Source organism: Pteronotus mesoamericanus, unplaced genomic scaffold, assembly GCF_021234165.1.
Source record: "Pteronotus mesoamericanus isolate MK-2021 breed Mesoamerican mustached bat unplaced genomic scaffold, CSHL_Meso_final contig_116, whole genome shotgun sequence".
Classification (NCBI taxonomy): domain Eukaryota; kingdom Metazoa; phylum Chordata; class Mammalia; order Chiroptera; family Mormoopidae; genus Pteronotus; species Pteronotus mesoamericanus.
The window spans coordinates 10557460-10583120 of record NW_026555027.1 but is presented as its reverse complement, the minus strand read 5'-3'; the positions used below and the strand labels follow the sequence as shown (position 1 = coordinate 10583120).

Below are 25661 nucleotides of genomic sequence, written 5' to 3'. Positions count from 1 at the left end.
GGCCCCACTTTGCATCCCCATAGACGAGTCTATATCTAAAGGACATTATGGAAGTGCCATCAGTTGGGATGCTCCAACATTTTCTTCTTTTGCTTACCCACAGTGCCATTCAGTAGCTTACTTGTCTGTCTTTGCCCAGCAAAGTTCAACTGTTTGGATAGGTTGCTGTAACTGATGATGCTGGGACTTGTCTCATTCTCATTTTTTTTTTCCTGTCTTATGTTGTATATATTTGTTTCATAGCTAGTAATTTGGAAGTAACCATATCTTAATACTAGTGGTTAAAATATGAAAAAAAAACCCCAAACAACCCCACATTTGAGTCTATTCCTCTGGCAAGGTCAGAGTGTTGTTGTGAAATGGAAGATTCCACACGCATCCCTACATCCCACTGCTGATTCTGCTGTTGAAATGACCTCACTGTCATGTCTGATGGAGGCCTGAGCAGACACCCTCAACTGGCTGCTTCAGTCAAGGTGACTCAGACAAGGTGAGGTAAGGGGTCTGAGCTTTCCCTCCTTCCAGTTCCTGCCATTTCAGTCTTCCTTCTGAAAGTCCTACTGAAATATGAATACAAATGTACACATAGGAATGGTCTGCATAGCTCTGAAGAATAAGATAAGGCACCTCCCACTCCCTTTCCCCAAACAGGCCACACCCTCAAGTACTCTTGTCCAGTGACACTGAGCTGGCAGTCTATCCAAATGGACCAGGATGCCCCCCTACATATGGGCTCTCTAAAGGGCAGCGTGCCCTGCTGGCCTTGGGTGCCCCACCAACAGGAAAGTGAGCAGTTAGTGCCCTCCTGCCCTTGATGTCCTATACTCTTAACTCCTTGAGGGTTTGTCACCCACAAGAGGCTCAACTGAAGTAGCCAAACCAGAGGAGTGGCTGCAGTCCCAAGGAATTGGTATCCCAGGGAACTCGCCCCACAAAGCATTTTCATCTAGACTCTGAAGGGACTTGCTCTCCACTTCAGAGCCTCCTGGGGTGTGTTCAGTCTTCTGGGAGACCCCATAAGAATCATATCAATGAGCACTGAGGCAAGGCTCAGGGCTCGTATTTGTAAAGCTGCCCAGGATCCACCGTGTGGCTCCAGGTGGGGCATGCAGGCTGCTTGCTGGACCACAGGACTGAGGGATGCTGGCCTGACCTCAGGGACCAGGTGTGTCTTCTCTTCAGTTGCCCACCTGTGAAATGAAGGGCTTGGAGGTTTACAAACCTCTGCTCCAGGAGAAACACATTCCTTTCCAAAGCAATTGTACTCAGACGCCATATACATCACCATGAGGGGGGCTCTTCAGGAAGTTCAGACCTCTACTGCTATTGAAAGTCCCATCTCTTTTGATAGCCCCTAAGTCCTGTGCAAATTTCTTGGGGCCTCTCCTACATACACAGGTTCTACATTCTTGCTGAAACAACAGACTGAACAGGAGAGAAATCCTTGGCAGGTGTGAAATCATGAAGCAACAGACCAACCTCGGGCCAACCCTAGGATTTCATCGTAAGAAACCATCATTGCTACCAGTACCCCTCAGAAATCCCCCCTCTCACCCACATGCCTTGAAGACAAAGCTGGGACGAGAGGGTAAGAGCTCATGGCTTGGTTGTGGAAGTGAATAGTTTCACTGTGTGATCCCAGGCCCGCTCAGAGCTGCGTGGCTTTAAAGAGACAAACCTGATGACAGGGCATAGGGAACATCACAACAGTGTGGCCCTCTGCTTCCATGATTGAGTGTGAGGACCCGGGACAAGACTCTGAAAGCACCTTTTATGCTACAGTTTGCTTTAGTGCCCTGGGAGAACAACATACTGTACAAAAAAAAGCAGAGATCCAAATGGTAGAGCAAGAATTTGAGTGTTTTGAAAACCCCAGGTGCTCTGTAAACTAATTTGCAGTTCAGTGCAGACTTCTCTGGAATGGGCTAAAGTGTTCTAGAGAAATAAGGGGGGAAATAGGACTTCTGGGAGGCAGAGTGGGGGTGCAGCAAATTCTCTCCCTCGAAAACAATGATAAAATTACACAGAACTGTCCAAAAAATCATTTTAGGACACTGGAAATCAATCAAAAACATATAACAAACTGAGAAGCATTTATTCTAGAAAACCTATTGAATCTTGTGTCTTATGGCAAAGGGTGGAAGCCTTCCTGTCGCACATGTCTAAGCATGACTGAGGTGTGGGTGAAGACAGACTTGCCCACACAGGCACAGTCCCTAGGAAGTCAACCTTAAAAATAAACATAGGACACTAAGCAGAAAGCTCACACTGTGGAGAAGACAGGTCCCACAATCTTTCAGGCAGCAGGAAACTAAAAAATGTGTCATTGGTAAAGAAGAGTTATTATGGTTTGTTGTTCCTGACAAACAAACATTGCTCAGTGACACGGACAGACATCACCAGGGATCCTGGACCACAGATATCTGTGTTGAACTGCTCTGGTTTGCATGTGCGTGTATATATGTGTGCTTATAGGTATGTGTGGCACATGTGTGTGGTGGCTGTACAATCAAACCTACGGAGAAACCAGAGGCCAAGAGAGTTGCCTGGTGTGCTGGGGCTACTCCATAGAGGCAAGACCATGAGAGAACACTTCTAGATGCAAGCACTGAGGGCACGGCACAGCCATGGATGACAGCGTAGAGGTGCAGGTGGACAGTGAGCACAAGGAAGCCAGAGGTCAATCCTGGGCATGCAAAGTGAGAGGCTGGATCCCTCCTGGGCATGAGCAGGAGCTGGACACTCAGGCAGGGGCTCAGAATGATCTGGATTGGAGATATTACCAGAGGTGTGCCTAGATGAGACTGAGTGCCTCAGCCCCAAGTAGAGTTGAGGACCAGGCCCCAGGACAATGTGGCTGGAAAGGAGAAAAAGCAGGGGGCACACTCAGCACCCACTGACAAGTGAAGAGAGTAGTGAGATGGAAGGACAAGCCATGCATGTAGTACACACTCTTTCTGAGGCAGGTTCTGTTTCTAACAGTATCAAACCCACCAAGTTCACCTGTAAGGGACAGCCTGCTAGCTCTGGACATGAGGATTCTTTGTCAGGAGAGAAGTGGCTGGATAAAGAACAAGTGGGGCATTTTAATTCCCCCTTATGGCACACACTCTGGGAACAGGGTGGTATGGGACATTCCCTTCAGCCTGTTGACTAGCTATCCCCACACAAGTGTCCTCAATATCATGTGGGCAACAGTGTCAACCTGAGCAGTGTCGTCTCCAAAGAAGCTCAAAGAACATTGGTCAATGGAACCTTCCCAACTCAAGATGGGAAGTACTTTCAATCTGGGTATTGTTAAAAGCTCTTGGTTTTCCTTTAACAGAGAAGCCAGAACTGAGTAGAAAGAGCTACCTTGGTGGTAAGGCTGGCCACTAAGTGGCAGCAGAGCTCTGTGGTCTCATGGCAGTCCTTCTAAAGTGCACTCTGGAAAGACTCATAGAATGTGTCCCTTACCCAGGTTTTGTCTCTCACCCAGGGGCCTGCAGATGGCGGTCTTTCTCGTTCTACCTGCCTTCTTTATAAAGGAGGTATATTTACACACAGTACTCCTCACCCAAGACCCCAAGGGGGTTGAAACCACAGGTAGCACCAAACACTGCATATACTAGATTTTCTCCTATACACACACACTTATGATAAAGGTTAATTTATAAATTAGTCACTGTAAGAGATTAACAACAGTAACTAACAATAAAATAGAACAATAACAATATACTGTAATAAAGGTTATGTGAATGTGATCTCTCTCTAGTAATTTCTATATTTTTTAGTCCCTACCTACTTCTGAGTCTGTGTGACCACCTCTTACTTGCAGTAAGTGTCTTGGTTCACCTGTTTCAGGGCATCCCTTGCTGAAGTCCTGATATAGGCTTAGTGTTTTCTAGAACAACATGATGCTATCAGTCAGAACACACTTTTAGTTCATGTCCTCTACCCACAAATTTAATGCCTTTTAAATCTTAACTAAGCATTATTACACACTATGGCCATAACTTCTGCAGTTTGAAGTATGACAGCAAAACTAACATGAATTTCTTTTTCCTTCTTCACAAGTGCCAGAAAGCACAGACAGGCAGGCCACAGGCCCAGTGGCAGTGGCCATCCAGCCTCTACACAAAGTCTTGTGGGGCCCAGCCCTGGTCATGTTCCCATCTGCCTCTCACCTCTCTGCTCCCAGAAGCACTGTGCAAGGACAATTTTCCAATCTCTGCACCTTGTGTTCCTCCATCCCTGCCTGTGTTTTAGAGGAACATGGAATGGCCCCTAACTCCCATCCCCAGACAACCCCAGCTGGTGACTAGTCCTCTTTAAGTCTCATGTTTGTCTACAATCAATCCAGGCATCCGGCAATAAGCAACCTACTCTTTCCACAGACAATCAGTTGGACTGCCAGGTAGTCGCTCCCACTGGCCAAGATGGTGGAAGGTGAAGGTTCTTATACTGAGCACCACCAAAAGCTAGAAATATGAATGGGTAGGCTCCCAAGCACACCAAAAGCTAGGCATATGAATGGCTAGGGCTCGAGCATGCCAAAAGCTAGAGAGATGAATGGAAAGAGCCCCAAGTGCACCAAAAGCTAGCAAGATAATTGAATAGAAAAAATCATCCTCTTCTCCCTATCCCTATTAAGAACAGAGGGCTTGAACAGGAAAAGGAGATGGCTGTTGAGACGGAGTTCGCTGTTCTTTCAGGTTGCATGGCACCTGAATAAAATCTCTTTCCATTTGCACCAGCACCTGCCCTCATGAATATGGCTTTTGTTGCATGCAGCAGGCAGCTGAACATCTTTTTTTGTTCATTTATACTACCAGCACTTGCTCTTGTAGTGGTAGTTTGAAAAAAATCTAAACCTTATCTCTGAAAGTAGAGGAAAAGATGTAGATTAACAATCGAGTTAAAAAAAAGAAAGAAATGAAAAACCGATTTCCAAGGTTCAATATACTTTAACAGAAATGCCAGAGATGAGAGCACACATGAATCAGCAGCAATAATGAGTCAGTCAAACAAGAATGGCTATTTTCTATTGATACAAAGATCATGTTTGCACAGAAGAGCAAGCATTAAAATATGCATGGCCAGATGGATTAGAAATAAAAGGAAAAATGAACATAACACTGCTAGCCTAACATCCCATTGTGTTCTGAACAATGTAACATGATCATCAAAGTGTACAAGTGTGCTGTCTTGAGTTCAACTTAATAGTATCACCTCATACATCCTTTTTTCTTCTGTGATCTATGACAGTTTGAATAATTGCTCCCCACCTCATTCTCCCTTTGCCAATGGAATCATACTCCATATCAAGGAGATATACTTAAGATATCTATACATGTGGTCAGAGCAGACATGTCTGGCAAGAAGATACACCTAGGATATATGCACATGTGATCAGAATAGCCATACCTGCAGAGTAGGACCCCCCATAAAGAGGCTCCTGGGGAAATCAGGGGTGCCAAGCAGAACAGCCATTTGCCACCCATAGATAGGTTCCTAGGCAAATTCCCCACTTGCCATCAGGAGTGCCAAGACACTTATCAGAAGACCCAGAAGAGTGGAGTACACCACTTTCAAGGTACAACTGAGGCAGGCTTTAGACCACTGCTGAGACAGCTGAGCTCCACACACCAGAATGATGTTCCATGCTATGCTGATCTCCCTTGGCATTGGCCGCCAGAGGCTCTGCCCTTCTGGACTGAGGACTTTGTTTGCCCTGCTGCCAACCTGGCTCCGGAGATCATTCCTTACAAGATTTTGATGACTCCCTTGCCCACCATGCTGTCTCCTGGATCTAAAGGCTGACTCTCTGGGACTCAGGATCATTATTCCCCACTGATTGCTGTATAGGTGTGTGTGTTATATTTCTCTTAGATTGTTAGAGCATGAATAGGATAGTAATGTATGTTGATGTTCTACTTTGAGTGAACCTGCATTCAATAAAAGCTTGAGTGGATAGCATAGTTACCTTGTGTGACTACTGTCTACTCCTTGGAGCTGAGCTGCTCAGTAGGCAGCTAGCTGAGCAGTTGTCCGGCTGACTTATAGGAAAGATTATAGCGAGAGCATACACTCATAACACAGACCTCTCTCTTGATGCTGCGGTTGGCAGCAGGTCTGGTGGTCTCTCTGAAACAATAAGCTTCTATAAATAGAAACTTTACTTCATCCATTGTTTGATACACTGTTTGAAATACAGTCTCCACAGCAAAAGATGGATAAGTGCTAGATTCTTTCATTATTATTTACTGATGATTAAAACATTGAGTAGGTTTCACCTACCAACCTTCAAAGAACAATGACAGTTCTGTTCTTGTGATTCAGATTCATTATGACTCATGGATTATTATGTATTTGTTATATTTCAGTCTACTGCAATCCCTAGTTTTTTGATGTTCACAATGTTACATCTTTGGTATCCAGAGCCTTTCAAGGTGGCCCATGTGTGATTTTCAAATTACCTCATTAGTCTTGTGAGTTTCTTTCCTTTTATTTCAAATCAGATGTTTCAGGCCCATCTTATACATTTACTTGTTTGTACAATATAATAAACCACTTCTCCAAGAAATCTGCCTTTAGACACTACAATCCGGATGGCAGAGCTGTTCATAACTCCTAGAATTGTTCCCACAAAATATGCTAGGATACATTTTTTGTTTTTTGGGTTTTTTTTGGTGCACCATTCCTGGAAGTACTGCAATACCAGGTCGATGCGTGAAATGGATGGAGCAAGCCCCTATTCCATCTCCTAATTCCAAAAATCCATTTAATATATTGTCCTCGGATAGAGGACGTATCAGATATTAAACTGATAAGAACAAATACTACACTTGATCTTAGCCAAAAGGCCGAGAAGCAATAAGAATACATTTAAAAAAAAAAAAAAAGTAAATCCTGGACATCTGGCCAAGATGTAGGCATAACTAGATACACTTTGCCTCCTCACACAACCAAAAGAAGGACAATGGCAAACTTAAAAACAAAAAGCAACCACAACTGCCAGAAAATTGAACTGTATGGAAGTCCAACAACCAATGAGTTAGAGAAGAAACATTCATATAGACTGGTAGGAGGGGCAGAGACAGGCAGCAGGGGTGAAGAGGACGCGCAGCAAAGGCAGACCCAGCAGTCCCACATTTGCAGGAGGATAAACCTAATAAACCAGGAGGAACAATGAGGGAGCGAGACAGGCTGCACAACCCAGGGTTCCAGCATGGGAAAAGAAAGTTTCAAAACCTCTGGCTGTAAAAAATCTGTGGGGGTTGCAGCGGCAGGAAAACTCCTAGCCCCACAGGAGAGTTCATTGGAGAGACCCACAGGGTTCTAGAACATACACAAACCCACCCACCTGGAAATCAGCACCAGAAGGGTCCAATGTACTTGTGGGTAGCCCTGCCCTGGAGAATACCTACGGCTCTGGCCCTTACAACATAACAGGTGTGCCGAGACAAAGAAATATGGCCCAAATGAAAGAACAGATCAAAATTCCAGAAACAATACAACTAAGTGATGAAGAGATAGCCAACCTATCAGATGTAGAGTTCAAAACACTGGCAATCAGGACGCTCATCACAATGGTTGAGTACAGACGCAAAATAGAGAAAGAACTGAAGACCATGCAAAGTGAAATAAAGCAAAATATACAGGGAAGCAACAGTGAAGGGAAGGAAACTGGAACTCAAATCAATAATTTGGAGCAGAAGGGAAAGATAAACATTCAACCAGAACAGAATGAAGAAACAAGAATTCAAAAAAATGAGGAGAGGCTTAGCCTCCAGGACAACTTTATATGTTCCAACATCCGAATCATATGGCGTGCCAGAAGAAGAAGAGGAAGACCAAGAAATGAAATTTCTTGAAAAAATAATGGAGGAGAACTTCCCCAATCTGGCAAAGGAAACAGATTTACAGGAAGTCCAGGAAGCTCAGAGAGTACTAAGGAAGTTGGACCCAAGGAAGCACACACCTAGGCACATCATAATTACATTACCGAAGATTAAAGATGAGAGAATCTTAAAAGCAGCAAGCGAAATGGAGACAGTTACCTACAAAGGAGTTCCCATAAGACTATCAGCTGATTTCTCAAAAGAAACTTTACAAGCAAGGAGGGGCTAGAAAGAAGTATTCAAAGTCATGAAAGGCAAGGACCTACATCTGAAATTACTCTATCCAGCAAAGCTATCATTTAGAATGGAAAGGCAGATAAAGTGCTTCCTAGATAAGGTAAAATTAAAGAAGTTCATCATCACCAAGCCCTTATTATATGAAATGTTAAAGGGATTTATCTAAGAAAAAGAAGATCAAAACTATGAACAGAAAAATGACAACAAACTCACAACTATCAACAACTGAACCTAACTAACAAACTAAACAAACAGCAACAGAATCACAGAAATGGAGATCACATGGAGGGTAATCAGCAGGGGCGGGGCTAGGGGGAGGAGAATGGGGGAAAAGGTACCAGGAATAAGAAGCATAATTGGGTAGGTATAAAACAGAAAGGAGGAGGTTAAGAATAGTATAGGAAATGGGGAAACAAAAGGACTTACATGTACGACCCATGGACATGAACTAAGCGGAGTCGGGGTGGAGGGTGGGGAATACTGGTAGGAGGGGAGATGAAGCATGGAATAAAGGGGAGAAAAAAATGGGACAACTGAAATAGCATAATCAATACAATATACTTTAAAAAATAAAGAGAAACTATATGTGAACCAAATATTTTACATATATATAAAATAAAAAAGTAAATTCTGTCCTGGCCAGTGTGGCTCTGTTGGTTGGAATTTTGTCCCATAAACAGAAAAATAGCGGGTTGATTTTTGGTCAGGGCACATGCTTAGGCTGTGGGTTTGGTCTCTGGTCAGGGCACGTATGAGAGGCAACCAACTGATGTTTCTCTCCCTCTCTCGCTCCTTCCCTTCCCCTCTCTAAAATCAATAAGCATGTCTTCGGGTGAGGATTATAAAAAAAGGAAAAAAATGTAAATCCTGTGATTTATCTAGGCAATGGAATACTATTAAGTGACAAAAAGAAACAAGTCATCAAGCTATGAAAAGTCATAAAGGAACTTGAAGTGTGTGACTTTAAATGACAGAAACCAATCTGAAAAGGCTGCATACTGTAGTATTCTACTAGCCCAGAAAATGACACAATAATTTAGAAAGACTAAAATCACACAAAGTATATCTGTGGCCACCAAAGAATTAAATGAAAAATAACTAATAAAAAGATATCATGAACTTCCCAAATACCTGAAAATTAAGGAACACATTCTAAATAACTCACAGGTCAAGAAAATAAATTAGAAATAATTTTAAGATAAATTAGAACTTTTGATAATAAAGTGATTAAAAAATACATAACCATCTGTGGGATGTAACTAAAGCAGAGTTGAAAAAACTGTAGAATTGTATTAGAAAAGGTCTAAAATCAATGATATAATCTTCTACCTTAAGAGGCTAGAGAAAGTAGAGCTAATTAAGTCCCAAGTAAAGAAGGCAGGTGTGGCAGGCATAGTGATGCCCCTGCCCTAGGATCCTATGAACATGTGACCTCACATAGCAAAGGGACTTTGAAGACGTGGTTAAGGTTACAGGCTTTGAGAAGGGAGATCATCCTGGGTTTATCCAGAGGGCCCAATATAATTACAGGAGTAACTTAGAGTGGAGAACTTTTCTGAGCTGTATTGAGAGAAAGGGGATGATGGATGGAGGGTCAGAGAGACATGCAGTCTTGCTGAGGTGGGAGGCAGAGGAAGGGGTCATGAGCCAGGGGTATGGGAAACCTCTAGACACTGAAAAAGCAAGGAAAAAGATTCTCCCACTGTATCCCCCTCAGTACAAAGGTGACCTCAGGGACATCTTCTGGAGACCCCTGATCCAGTCTGGACTTTGAGGAAAGGAAGAGCTCAGGGAGGAGGGTCCAGGCAGCTCAGTGACTCACAAACATCAGGCCAGGGGCAGGAGACTTGGGAAAGGAGCAGCCCAGGCCTGGCTAAGTAAGGCCTGCAGGGAGCTCCTGGTGAATTATCCTCAATCCATAGCCATGGTGATGGTCCATATCTCAGTCCAGGGGATGGGGCCTCGCATACCCTGTGGGATCTAATGAGCAGTCTGAACTCTGACCCTCAAGCCCAAGGACACACAGGGCCAGGATGCATGCTGAGTAAGGGGGTAGGTTTGAAGACAAAGCACTCTCCATAAGAGAGGTTACTGGATTTACAATTTGAAAAAATTGCTTTGATTTCTCACTATGAACTATTTCAAACCTAGAGACACTAAAAGCCATGAGACACCAGTATACCTGATATTAAAGATTAACAAATGTTAACACTATGCTATATTTGCTTCAGCTTATTTTTAAATGAATAAAACATTAAAAAAGACTAAAGAAAAACATCCCAGCAGCCTCTTCTCTGCTTTTTTACCCCCCAGGCCCTGCCAATGGAAGTGGACATTTCCCCTGCTCAGTCGCATTTCTCCACGGTGCGTGAGCGCCCAACAAGATGTCCTGTCACGGCATGTGCTCACAAGGTCAGCAACAATGGCATAACACTGCACATGTCCCACTTCTGCTCACATTCAAGACTTATCCACATGGATCTAACTTTCCATTTCACAGGAGGTGCATTTACACAGTACCCCTCACCTAAGATCCCTAAGGGGGTTGAAACATAGGTATCACCAAACACTGCATGTACTAGGTTTTCTTCCATACATACACACCTATGTAAAGGTTAACTTATAAATTTGGCATTGTAAAAGATTAACAATAAGTAATAAAATAGAGAATTAATAGCAATATACTGTAATAAAAGTTATGCAAATGTCATCTGTCTCTGGCAATTTTTATATTTTTCAGTCCCCACTTATTTCTGAGTCTATGTTACCATCCCTTACTTGCAGTAAATGGCTTGGTGTCATCTGATTCAGGGAATCCCATGCCAAAATCCTTGTTGCCTTCAATCAGAACCATTTTTGGTTCATGTCTTCTACCCAGAAATTCAACGCCTTTTTCATCTTAACTAAGCTTTATCACACACTGTGGCCTTAACTTTTGCAGTCTGAGGTGTGACAGCAAAAGTAGCACAAACATTTTTTTCCTTCTTCACAATTTCACAGATAGAATAGTCGTTCTTACCATAGATCTCAGCAACCTCAGTATACAATTTTTTTTTTCTTTCCTTATTGAGGGTGTTCATCTTTCACTTAAGGGAAGCACTTGACAGTGTCTCTGTGGCATCTCTGAATTGCCAGCATCACTGTTCGTGCACTCTGGAGCCATTACTAAGTAAAATAAGGATGACTTAAACACAAGCCCTGAGATCTGATAACCCAGGCTGCTAATGGGCAGGGAGTATATACTGTGTGGAAATGCAGGACAAAGGAATGACTCGCCTCCCGGTGGGATAGAGCAAATGATGTGAGATTTCAACATGCTGCTCAGAACAATGTGATATTTAAAACTTATGAATAGTTTGTTTCTGGAATTTTCCCTTTACTGTGTTTGGACTGTAGTTGACTGTGAATAACTGCAGATAACTGAAAGAGCAAAAAGTGAAACTTGGCATTTCTGAACCTGCTCAGGTGTGTCTCCTTGTACATACATGCCTGGTTTTTCTTGTGAATATTCCAAGGAGTGGGAATGCTGGGTCCTGGGGCCATGGCAGTCCTCCATCTCCCTGGACATTGCTAGGCTGCTCTCTCAGGTGGAAGCCCTGGTTTAGCTGCTCCAGCCACATTTGAGGGCCCTCCTGTATTCTAGTCAATCTTCTGTATCTTCAACCCATGTTTACAAATGAAGTCATGCAGCAACCCCTCCCTGTCCTACTTCTCATTGTTGGGGTTGAGGGAGGCTGATGGAGCTGAGTGGGGCTGGGCCCTCAGTGGACACTGGCCAGATATTTCCTCCTCCATGGCTCTGGTATAGTCTCTGTCTCACGTCCTAAGAACCATTTGTCCTTTGCCCCCCCAATCTGTAGCCTTCTTTACATAGTCTATGTATAGGCTGAACTTGAGTGCATTAGGAGGTTCTCAGAGGACACTGAGGACTCTGGGCTCATGACGGGATGTGTGAAGGGAAGGTGAGGCAAGGGAACAAGGCTGGAGTGTGGGAGATGCTCCTCAGTCAGGAGGACAGGAGCAGGTTTGGGGATCAGGCTCCTGCTGGGTACCCAAGAGGACACCATGGGAGGAGAGCTGGCCAGGCCCAGAATGTATCCTGGTAGAGAGGTGCCCACATCCACGTGTCTGTGTGCAGAAGGCCCAGGAGAACAGGCAGAATAACTGAGCTTTCAGATACTGCACCATTTAATGGTGGACAAGAAAAAGAATATGTGTGGTCAGGAAAGAAGCATTCCCAGGGGCAGGGCTGAGCTGATGTGGCAACAGCCACAGAAAGGGAGATTTTTCAGGAAGGAACACAAGAAGAGTCAATAATTTATTGACTTTAAAAATCAGCAAGTCATGTATAAGTTGCATGCATATTGCATGCATAGCTTCAGGGCAGGAAGGAGATGAAAGGCTGGCCAAATGTGGACAAGACAGGCTGCAGCTCAGTGATTTTTCTAAAAATTTGAGCCAGGCAGTTACTTAAAGATACCTATGATCATAGATATGTAAAGAGGAAGGCATTAACATTATTATATGTGATAATGTGATTCTCTACCTAATATATCCTGACTTATAAGACCCAAAGAAGATGTAGTTTATTGATGGCAGATTATACACTAAAGATGCAAAAATAAATATCTTTGCTATATCAGTCATAATTACAACAGGAACCAAGAATACAAAATATAAAATGATCAAGGATAACCTGAGTAAGGAGTGTGCAAGATCTACACAAGAAAATTATAAGACTTCACTGACCGCTTTGGATGAAACATGAGCAGACATTCCTGGCATTTATGTCCCAACATAAATGGGTAATTTTAATGGTAGGTCAACCAAAATCCAACTAGTTTTATTTTTAGGGGGCAGGGGAATAAGATGGGTCATAACCCAACTTTTTTATAGAAACAGAAAAATAGCAGTGGGATGGAATATATCCAAACACTCTAAAAGGGGCAAGTGCAGACAGTAAGTTACTGATAAAGGTGGCATTTCTCACCAATAGGGAAATTTTGATTAATTGTAAAATGGCTCTGAGATGACTGGCTAGTTCTTTAAAAACAAAATATAAGAGAGCACAATTATCACTTGGCATTGTATAGCTGTCTCCCAGCCTGAAACCTGCCCCTCTGTGCTACTGGGCTGGGCTGAGTCTGCAAACAGCACCTTATCAGCTTACAGCCCTGAAGGGCATAGGTCTGGACACAGGATGGTTGGTTCTCTAGGGCAAAGGCTCACACATGCAGGAGTCAGCTGGTTGCATGCCCACCTGGAGCTGGGGCCTCTTCCTGGCTGCTCAGGCGGAGGTGAGGCTGAGTGCAGCTTCCTGAGGCTGTAGGACTGACTTCCTCGATGGCTATCAGCTCCCAGAGGCTGCTTGCATTCCCTAGAGCATGGCCCTCATCAGAAATCCTCTTGTGCTTCCGATCTCCAGCTTCCTCCATCGCTGACTTCTTACCCAGACTTAAAGGGCTCATGTGACTGGGTCACGTCACCCGAATCACCTGCCTTCTGATTCACTCAAAGTCAGCTGACTAGAAGTCTTAATTACATCTACAAAATCCCTTTGCCAGGCAACACAACATAATAGGAGACCATGTCCCACAGCCCACACACTCTCAAGGGGAAATTAAGCAAGGTTTGCACATGAGGTGAAAATCTAGGAAGACTATCCTGGATTTAAGTCCACCATACCTCAAAGGCTAGCTCTCTGTCAGGTTCTCCAGCAGGAGATCCTGGAGGGAGGTCTGGGGGCAAGAGGGCAGGCAGGTTTCTCCTCAGGCTCATCTGGCAGTGGGAGAAGGAAGCCCTGGCAGAGGCAGCTCCTCTTCCGGAACTCAGCTCCTTCAGCACCTCTACCAGTACTAGAGCTGTGGAAGCTTCCCAAGGTGAGGGACAGTCCCTGGGACATGGTGACTCCCAGCCTGTGACCCTAGCCCTGGGGCCTGCTCTGGAGAGACCACTGGGCTAACCCACATGACTCAGTAGCTCTCAGTCTCAGCTCCTCATTCTAAATTGAAACAAGGAAACACACTCCCTTCAACATTTCAAAAAGTACTCTATAATTTGCTAAGTGCTATACAGATGGAGAATTTTAGGCCTTATATTCCCAGGATGATTCTAGAGTGAGAATAGGAGATAAAAGAGCAAAGTGTGAGGAAAGCACTTTCTGTATTATATGTGAAGATGTCTGGGTCCAAACTATGCCGAGATCTATTTGCTTATGGGGTTGAGAAAAAAGGAGGGAAGACCTATGTGCCATGTGCTCTGGGGAGGATGCATCCCACCCCAGACGCATCCTCCCCAGAAGGGCCAGGAGCCTTCATTGGGCTCTGGTCATCCCCACAGAAATGCCCCCACATGCTCAATCAGGACACCAAAGGGAAACTAGGCAGCATTATCTCCAAGGTCCCCAGATTAGCTTTAGCTCCTTCTGTGTGCCCTTCTCCACTATACTGCCCCAAGAGGCCCCAAGCACCCAACCCAGAAGGCCCCACATGGCTGGGAGGCAGCAAAATGAGGGAGGGCATGGGGGTTCCCCAAGGAAGAGAGGAAAGACGGGGCTCTCCACTCATAATGGGAACTTGCTGGGGATCCTGACCTTGGCTTCCTCCAGACATCCAGCTCTGGGTGAGAAGGTGAGGGGGTGGTTTGCAAGCCCAGCAACAACCCCAGTCACGCACAAAGAGCCCCCAGGGATCCTTAGACCCTCCCCTGCCACAGGCACAGAAGCATCCTGAAATAGCTCCTTGTATGTCCAAAGCCACGGCTAAGAGAGTGCAATCAAACCTGCCACAACCATAAACAGAGGACAGAGGACAGCTCATTCCATGCTTTTCTCTGTGACCAACTGAATATCAGGTGCAGCAGCCAGAGAGATTTGGGGGTGAAACTCAATGTAAGGCACTCTGAGTGCCTGACTTTGCAGCCCCCAGAATCCTGGCCTTGTCCTACTCACCAAACCTCTTGGAAAAGGGCAATGGCAACAGGCACCTTGCTCCCTGCACTCCTGGGATGAAACCAACGAGGCCTTTTCCTGAAGGACCCACAGGAGCTCCAGGGACAGCATCACCCTATTTAAATCCCAACTGCCGTTTAGCTGCAAGAAGTGACCAGAGGAACTACTCACACAGCAACACAGGCTCAGACTGAAGGGGCAGGACCAGCTTACAAAGGAAAGGAACATACAACTCAGTCTCCATTTTGAAGGGGCTCTCCAAGGTATTCTCCATGACAATGTCCTTAATGAAGCTAAAGAATCAGAAAAAAAGTATTCACAACAAAATAAAGATTTTTTTTTATTTCGAATTGTAATTCTGCCCAATGCAAATTAAAGAACTTACTCTTTATTGAAAACAAGAATAATAGTTACAAAGAATTATAGGTAGTCAAGAGAAATATCTGAGTAACAATTAAAAGTGCAGGAAAACCTAGCCCATTCTACATACACGAGAAACGTAAAGCCCTTTTCCTTATGCAGCCCACACACAGTGTCCCTGGGGTTGGTGGCTCTGGCACTTCCAGACCTATCCTCACTGTGTTCTCATATCACCACCAGCTTCCCAGAAGCCCTCTCTTGGGGTCCTCACACTTTCCTGCTCCCACCTCCCTGCAGGCTTTTGTATGCTCTGAAGCCAGAGGGACATTCCAAAAGCACAAACTGATCTGCCTGCTTACAAATCCCAGGCTTTCCAATATCCAGGAGAAAGTTTAAGTCCCCAGCCACACCTCCCCACATTATTCATGCTCCATGTCCCCTCCCCTCACCCTGCTGACCTTACCCTCAGAGCCCAACCTCAAGAGCCAGGGCCATTACAGCCCTGAACTCTCACAGCCCAGGAGACACTACAGACACTTGTAAATGTAATTTATCTTTCATGACTATTATCCAAGAAGAGACAAGGAAGGGAGGTTGTCATCAGAGCTGTTTTATGTTTTGAAAGATCATCCTGACCGCAGACGACAGGACCTTGGCTCCGATGAGGTTTTGCGACCTGCTGGAATGCCTTGGGCCCTAGCTGACCTGTAGGACTGGGCAGGAAGGGCCCCTTGGTGGAGCCACTGTAAGGAGGAGTGGAGCAGTGAGAGTTAAGCAGCATGGGCACTCCAATCGGAAGGCATCCCAAGATAAGGCACTCCCTCTAGCAATCCAGCTGAGAGGCCACAGCTAGCTCATGAAGAGGCCCTTGAGAAATATTAGGAGGGGAGCTTGCAGAAGAATGGTTAGTTGCACCACAGGGCAACTAACTGGACAGCACAGTAATGTCATTAAGAGACACTGGATGGACATGTGAATTACAAAGGTGATTTGTTTTTATAATTTAATTAGTTTAAATTTTGGTAGACCACAGAGAATAGTTATATGGGTCTGAATCTTCACATGCTGTTTTGCTGCTTCCCTGCTATGTTATCTGACCTCGTCTTGCTGGCACAAGCCAAATATTTACTAATGTGATGGATCAGCAGATGCAGTGCAGGGCCCTGATTAGCGCACGCTGTCTAGAATTCCTTCCAAACAAAAAGGTAGTCCAAAGCAGAAACTGGGCAAGAAGCATACAGTAGTGAGATAAAAGGTATGGTATTCAAGTTCGAGAAGTGAAGAAAATGGAGTGACTAACTCAATGCCAGATGTGGGTCACTTCCCTGTGAAACTTCCTGGAGAAGAGCAGAGGCAGTAAGGAAGTGGAGCAAGTTTGTGTGTGATCCTGACTAGGCTGATTTCCTTTCCCCATGGGTACCTCGTTAACATTGAGAGGTTACTGCAGCCAGCAGGGTAGGCTGGCCCGGGACATCAGCTGTCCTCAGAAAAGGTAGCCAGTGCTGTGGAAGCCCGTAAGGTCAGGCCAGCAGGTGGGGCAGCATGAGCGCTCACGCAGGCTGGACGTCACGGATATATCAGTCCATACAGCTCTCCTCCACAGTTAGGTCCAAGATGAGACTCCCACAGGGCAGGCATGACAAAAAGATAGATGACGAAAACAGTGCTGTGTGCAGATCTGGAGAACGCTCCAGGGTCAGGTGAGTGGGCATGGCAACAAGAATGGACCAAGTCTGGGATTTCCGAGTTCAGTCGTCCCATTTCCCAGAAGTGCACCAGGGTAGGGAGTGGAGGAGTACAAGAGCCTAGATAGGTGGGGGATGGGGAGAACAGAAGCTTGGTGTCTCCTCCCCTCCCCCTACTCACCCCACTGTCAGGTAAAAGGCAAGACTCCCTCCTGGGAACTGGCCTAGGGATAAGGCTGTATGCGAGGACACAGGTGTGCATGTGGCAACGCAGGTGATGGGCCTAAGGACACAGTGCAGAAGGCCAGCTGGTGACCATAATGAGCAGCAGAGAGCCAGGGTTGGAGGCAGCCTGAGCTGGCTGTCTAGGTAGAGTAGAGGCCTGGCAAGTAGCAGTTCTTGAAATCAAGACAGGCTCAAGCCCACATCTCAACACGCCTGCGTCAGTGCAGTCAGGCCTGAGACCTGTCTTAGGAGCATCTCTGGAACACACAAATGTGCACAGTGCAACCAACACACTTGGTGTATCATCCACTTCATGCTTGGCTGGCTGAAATCACAGCTTCCTCGGTTTTGATGGATTTCTCCTTTCACCATAGCCTCTATCTATAAAGAGAAATGTTGTTTCCACTTCATAGAGACCTGGTCCAAGGTCACTGCCAGGACATGGTCCAGAAGGCTTAGAGCCCAGAGGCCAGCTCCTGTGTCTTGCTTTCAATGGCTGTAGGGCACGGCTGTCAGGGATACCTGGTTTTGCTTAGAGTGTAGGCAGAAAGCTCTGTATGAGAAGCAGCTATGTGCCCAGCATCTGGCCAACCTAAGGGCTTTGCTGAGCCCATCTCTTTGCTGTTGGCCCCCTGGGTTCCCCACCACCCAGCAGTCAGCACTGTTACTGACTGCTTGTGAACCATGAGTCTACAAAGAACTGTAGGCCCATGGCTGGTTTACACTTGACACTGAAGAAAAGTAGCCACAGAGACAGGATGAGGCAAGAAAGGCTGCGCACCCCAAATGTCAACCTGGGAAGTAAGCTCAATGCCAACTCCCCTCCTGGGCCTCCTGCAATCAGAACCCCAATGTCACTTCAAAAGGCTATTTGTCCTCTTTTCATCAGATTTTTAAAACTATATTATGAGGTATTTATTTGTTTTAATTAAAATTCCAGTTTGAGGAAAATATTGAGAAACTTAAAAAGCTTGGTTCCAGTACCCCTGGCTTACCTTTGAGTCCCCACCCGGCATATCCAAGTGTCATCTCATCCTCCCAAAGTCTCTCAGGACATCTGTCTGAAGAAGGACCATCACATTTTCCACTGAGGAATACACTGTACTTATTTATTGGACAACTGATTATTGTGATATAATTTCAATCTTGAGGAAAATCATATGACTATTACAAAGATCTTCTATGTATACTTAATTGTTCCTCCAACTGTTCACATTTAGGCCCATTGTCTGTTATGCACATATTCATTCATTCATTGATTCTTTCTATTGATCTGCACCTTCTGAGAGTGATTAGCAGATATCATGCAACTTGACCCAAGATGCTTTATTGGGTATTTCCTAAAAACAAGGACATCCAGATAAACAAGATACATCGATGCAATACTATTACCTAATTCTCTGGCCACTCAGTCACTGTGCCCCTACACCAGACACACTCTAAATTCATTTTAGCCCATCATAAACATAATAGAAGAGGGCATTCTAGAGCTATGAAATTAGAAATGTTATTATCAACCATGTCTCTCTTCTAAGTTCAGGAAAATGAGTTTCATGTGAGGCTAAACCCCATGCAAGGTTTTTTTAAAGACAAAAGAAAATAAGAAACAAAATAACATCCCTACTGACAATAAACACAAACCATAAAGATATGAAAACAAAAATAGAAAAACCATAATCTAATATCTTTAAATTGATTAAAAAAAGGTTAAGATACTAATGCAAGAGCTAAAAAAAAAAAAAAAGACATAAATCAGAATTAGAAAAACTCAAGAATGAGGTCATAGAACTCAGGAAGGACTCTGGAACAAAAAAATATTTCAAAAATCAAGATGAAATTAGGAGACACACAAGATCAAATAAACACAGCAAAGGAAATTAGAAAAATTTTTAAAATCAAAAAGAAAACAAAGCAATGAGAATTCATGAGACATGGAGAAGTCAGAAAGAGCAGACACAGAGAGGACTAACTCAGGGGCCGGGGAGCCTCCAAACCACAGCTCAATCAACTCTTAAGTTGAAAACATACTTAAGATGAAATGCTTTGTTGGATTCCATCTGCTAACACACCTGTCTTTGGAAGGTAGTTTACCTATAGATCATTTTAAGATTACTTGCAAGATCTTTGTGTCTCAACACTGCTAATCTCAAAAACTGATCAGGGGAAATTTGTGTCTTCTCTGAACACTGAAACAATTTACACACCTTAAAAGTGTCATTCCCCTTAGAACTGGAGTCTAGTGAGTTACAGATCTCTGAGCACAGTTTCAGTCACTTGCTCAGAGTTGGGTTATTCAGACTTTCTACATTATACTAAAACAATTTGGTTGATTTACATTTTTCTAGAAAATTATTCGTTTCTCTAGATGTTGCGATTATTTTGCATTGAGTTATAAATAGCAATCTCTGAAAGTTTTAACAGACACCACATCTGCAGTCTTGACTACTTTCTGGTTATCCAAGTTTTAAGTTTTGCCTTTGCCCCCTTGATCAAAGTTGCTGACAGTGTAAGCATTTCATAGTCCTCTTCCAGAATTTATTGCACCAAGCAACGAGTTTTCAGATTCTACTGTATTCATCTCTACTTCGTCTTAAATTATTTTTAAATTCTTTTTCTAACATTTAGAGTTACAGGGCATTCATTTATTTTAAGTGTTTCTGGTTTTCTGACATTTTCTCCCAAGAATCGTTTTGGCAACATCCTTCATGTTTTGATATGCAGTATTATCTCATTTTCATTACTTTTTAAACAGTTTTTACTTTATTTAAAAGCATTCCAAAATCTCCATGTATATAATGGAGTCTGGGTTATTTTTGGGTATCGTTTTGTGATTAATTTCCATTTTTATTGTACTTAATGACTTCTGCTGTTGAGAAATAAAATATTCTTTAAAATCAAATACATAGTAAATATATATATACTTTAAAACCCTCATTTTTTTAAAATGGTGAAAAGTCATGGAGTGTTTGAAGAAAACAAAAGAAGGAGGGAGGGAGAGGGGAGGAAAAACAAGAGAAAGAAAAGAATATTCTATAAAGGACCCATGGACAAAGACAATGGGGGGGAGGATTGAGTGTGGGAGGTGGGGGTGCATAGGGAAGGAGAGAATAATGGAGGGGGAATGGGGACAATTGTGATTGAACAAAATAAATAAATAAAAATTTAATAAAAGAATATTCTATGTTTGGAACAGAGTTCATTAAGAATGCCATTCAAATCCTTCATCCTATGTTTTTCTTTTCTTCTTGATTTTTTTAAACTAAAGCTTCTTGCTATGGTGCTGGATTTGTCCATTTCCTGTTCTACAAGTTCTTCCTTCATAAATTTTATAGCTATGTAATTCATGTTCATGAATATCAGCTCTTCTTAAGGGCTTATAGCTTCTCAAGATGAAGTATCTTTGTCCCATTTAATGCTTTTTATCTTTTTCTTGAAAATAATGTTGTTAGTCTTGCTTTCTAGTGATTAGAATTTGCTTAGTATGCTTTCCATGAATAAATTTCTGTTTCTATGTCATTTTAAAGACAATCTGAGTTTCATCTCTTAATAGAGAAAATGAACACACATTTGAACTAATGCCTACATGATGTCTTGCCTTATATATTTTCTATGATTTCTACTTTTTTCCCCTTCTACACTACCTTTTGGTGACTTAATCAGGTTTTCTTTGTTTCAGAGTTTTTCCTCTACAAGATTGAAATTGTACCGTCTGTGCCTCAGACTGGCAGCTACTTATAAATCATTACTATGTTTAAATGCATACTTACATACCATAGGCTATATAGGAACAGTATCTACATAACCCCTGGAAAAGAAGTGATGTTTAGGGAACTTTCCCTTTTTTTCTTTATCATCACTATATAAATACACATACATATGATTTTTCAACTATTATTTTAATTTGCACCCCAGTGTACATCAACAATTATTTCATAACTGGATTCTTGCCCCACTATTAATAATGGGATCAAACATCACTCTCTTTTATAGATGGTTGTCCTTTTTTTCATTTTGTCAAGCATCTGAAGAGTGAGACTGGTAACTCCTGTGTCCTTGACTGTCTGGAAACACCTTTCCTTTGCCCTTCAATTTGAATTCGAGTCCAGTTGTGTCTAAGGTTCCAGATTTGGAATCATTTTTCCCCAAGTACTTTGAAAATGTTGATCCAATTAATTCTAGAATAAAAATTTGTAATTAATTCAATGCCAATTGCTAGCCAGACCTTTGCTCCTCCTGCTGACCACTTTGGCATTGTTCTTGTATTTGGTAGTATCCTGAAATCATGTCCTAATCTGTTGGGGCAGTTGTGATTTCTCTCTTCCCTGCTGAATACTTAGTCCTCTGACATATTTTGTGCTCTGAGAAGGGTCCTTCTAGTAGCTTTTCATTATCCTCCTCAGCCTTCTACATTTTCTCCTTCTTAGACTCCTACACAACCAAAAATGGAGCTTCTCAAATTTGCTTTCACCTCACCCTTTTATCTCACACTCTCTACCTCTCAGTCCTTGATCTTCATTCTGGAGTAGCTCCAGATCCTCTGGGTTTGCATTCTGGAATATCTCTGGTCCTCTAGGTCTGCATTCTGGAATAGCTCTGTGTCCTCCCTCCAGGTCTGCATTTTGGAATAATCCTTGGCTCATTTGTCCAATCATTGATTCCTCCTTCATTCTGCCTGTGCTGTGACTTTAAGCCACCCTGATTGTTCCATTTTGACTAAGTTTTCCTTCTAAAATCTTTGGTTGTTTCTTTTGAAGGAGTAATGTTCTGTTTTGTTTTTATGAATGTTCTTCTCTTTGTGCCATTAACGCTTCCCTTGTGTATCGTCTTTTGTTGCATTTGGTGGTTCTTTCTCCTGTTGTTAGTTCTCCTCAAACCCATGACAGCTCTTGGCTATGCCCATAGCTCTGCTATCAAGAGGCTTGATTTGCCTGCCATGGATATAAGTTCCATTCACTCTGGTCTGCCCTGGTGCTAGGAGGAGAAGAGGTGGGTATCTTTGGACTCCATCTGCCAAGATTTTGTTTTCTAGAGTAATTCTCTGCTTTTCTCTGGAGTTGGCTACTGTTGGGACACAATGCCTGCTGCCCTGGTCCAAAGAACACACTGGCAATGGGAGTCAAGGCACAGGGCAGGTGGTGGAAGGGGCCTCCAACTAATCTTCTTAAAGTCCTGATGTCCACTATCCCTGAGCTGAGAGTCCAAATTCTCATTCCTAGGAGACTAGGTGTCTTTACATGTCTTCTGGGATGTTTTGATTTATAAGCACTATCTGTTTCTGCCCCTTAATAATTAATCAAAACATCTGACCCTCTACCTGCACTCATCACTGTTTCCACAAGTGTCTTAAGTTATTTTTGTTTCTGCTGTCTTAACATGCCTGACTTTGGGGGGATTCTGGTACAGATGACAGTGGATGAATGCTCTCAGGTAACCATCCTGTTCAATTGGTAGAAGAATGATCTGTGTACTGATTTGTACTGTTTTGGGGGGGAAAAAAACAACAAAAACAAACCCTACTTAGATTGTCTTTTAATAGCCATTTCATGAACTATCCAAAGTCCAAAAACACCTATTTTAAAGTTCTGGCTGATAAAATGAATCTTAAAAAGCCACAGCCTGTATTCCTGTGCAGGGCTTCCACCAGCTTCCCAGCCTGGTCTTAGGAAGGGCAACCCCACAGAGGCATAGGACAAGGGTTGGGGAAACTTGAGGACAACCTGCCTAAGGTCCCAGTGAAGAGAGAAGAAGCAGGACTCACATCTAAGCAACTTGGCTATTGGCCTGAGAGTGGGCACTGCTCCTAGGCTGAGGACAAATCATAAGGGGGTGCTCAGGGCAGATAAGGTCAGAGACAAACCACAAACTTGCTTTCAGAAGTGGAACCTAACAACATAGTCACGTTGTATTTAAGTACCCTGCAATTTCCCTGTTGTCTAATTACCCTGTGTCAACTTGTAACACTTGCCACATAGTTAAATGGTTGGCAGTTACCATGGAAACCAAGGACTGTTCTCTAACTTGAAATGGTAGTTGTATTTTTTTTAAAATTCTTAGTTGTATTCTATGTTGATAGAGATCAATTCACAACTGCTGCCAACTTAAAAACAAAGTCAACTATGGGCAGCTGCCATTTCTGCTGCCCCACCTCCTCCCTGTGGAAATATGTCCATCCTTCTCCCAGATTACACCTAGAGCCACCATCATCTGCTATTTGCATGAGTGTTTGCCTCCCTTTGTCCTCAACTTCCTTCTTGCTTGGCAAAAGTGACAACCTGTTAAAATGTCATTCTCTGCCCAGTCCCTGTCTATATACCCAGACAGCAGCATGGAACTGGAGAAAACACAAACCACCTCCACTCAGACCACAGACTACAAGACAGCCGCGGCACAGCAGTCAGCATACCGCACACCAGTCAGCACGCTGCACTCAGGCCATGCTCCAAATTCTCCAGTGTTCCCACACCAACCTTAAGTTGAACTCTATGAAATTATCTTTCACTATATGGCAAAAACATGTGAATACTGGCAGTTCCTGAGAATGATGTATATTTCATTCTAATTCCTCTGTCTTCAAACCTCCCTTGTGCCCCTCACAGGAGGATTTCCTGGGATGAAACCCCTCTGGGCAGTGACCCACCCCCCACCCCAGTCTGCTTTTCCAGGTGGCCCCCTTCTCAACCCCGACAGCTCAGCTGGTAGCCCCATCCACAAAGAAATCAGTCACTGTTGCTCCCACTGTGGAATAAACCTTCCCTGGCCCCTGCCCTGGTGCTTGCACATCACTTTTACTCTCTTCCCCTTCAGTCAACAAAACTGCTCAAGCTGCCAATGACCTACGTGAACCCCAGTTCTCCCCCCGAAACTGCTGCAGGGATAGAGCCAGACCTCATTCCCTGACCCCAGTGTGGTGTCCTCTGGGCCTCTGTATCTCCCTCATGGGTCTGGGCTTAGACCCTACTTGGTCCCCTGTTCTACAGCAGCCTGTCAGGTCAGGGCACCCAAACCCCTCCCTGATTCTCTTCTATTTCTGATGCTCCCTTGACGACCCTCCATTTCCTGAAATGGAATCTGTACAAGTCCCCACTTCCAACCCATCCTCACCCCAGCTACAGTCTCATCTGTCTGGCTGTGAGTTCAGCAGTCACCTGAATGTCAAAGTGTCTCACTTTAACTTGTCGGAAGGCCAACACTCCCACTATGTTCTCTGCAGCCTTAGTCTCAAGAGCTGGAGAGGATGCCATCCTTCATCAGCCTAAAACCTTGCCATTGTCCTTGTCCCCCTCACATCACTATGACTCTGCTGGGAACTCACATTGGCTCTGCCTTCCAAATACATCCCAAATCTGACCAGCTTTCACTGCCTCCTCAGCATTACCTCTCACATGGCTCATGTAGCACCTCCTAATTGGTCCCTACTTCCACCCTGGGTCCCACGGGCATCTATTCTCCACCCAGAAGTCAGAGCAATTCTGCAAGAACCTCCTTCTTCTCTGCCCCCTCTGCCCTAACAGAGGGCAAAAGCTCTCATAGGCCACAGTGACCCACTCAGATCTCTCCCCCTTGTTCACCAACCTACCACACTGGCCCGTGGCTGTTCTTTAGTCATCCTCACACTGAGGCCTCAAACTTGCTGTTCTCCCTGCCTCGAATGCTATTCTCCCTCCATTACTCATGCCCTTACCTTTCCTTACATGTCACTTTCTCAGTGAGGCCAACTCTGATGGTCCTGTTGATCACTGACAACCCCCAATCATAATTATACATGTGCACACATACGTGCAGACATACATGCAGACACATGTACTCCATCACTGTTGCTCTCCTTTTTCCTTTATCACTGGAGCTCATCATCTGCTTCCTCAGGGGTACAGCCTACCTTTTATGATCATCTCTGGGGACAGAGCCCATCAATGTGTTTGCTGACGGACCGACCCAGCCTAGAATCAGGACCTGGCATAAAGCATGTACTTGATCTGTGTGCTAAATGAATCTGTTGAATCTGAGCTCATAATTAAATTTTCCCAGCTTCATTAGAATTACTCCTAAAATCAGTTCTGATTCTGAAGTGTCTCATTACCTTCACTATGTTTCTAACCCAAAGAGTATCACCTGTAGTCAGTGAAAGCATTAACATTCTGTACAGATGAAGAGTAACATCACCACACAGTTCAGGTTGCATCACTGAAGGAACAGGACGTTCTTTCTCATTTCACTACAAATGACCCTGTTAAAGGAAATGAACAGCTGAGAAGCAGTCTGCATCTGAGAGGCATGAACACCAGCAGGTTGTGCTCACCCCGTTAGAAGGTTAATGGAAGCTGG

At 43.9% G+C, this 25661-nt stretch overlaps 1 protein-coding gene and 1 non-coding gene across 6 annotated transcripts in view; both read right to left on the bottom strand.

Moving 5' to 3' along the window:
- PCBP3 (poly(rC) binding protein 3) overlaps nt 1-25661 on the bottom strand; it is a 215770-nt gene that overhangs the window by 72492 nt on the left and 117617 nt on the right. The window lies entirely within an intron of this gene.
- Nucleotides 6667-6857, bottom strand: LOC129077202 (U2 spliceosomal RNA). The gene has a single exon (XR_008529789.1). It is a non-coding gene; the product is annotated as a U2 spliceosomal RNA (small nuclear RNA).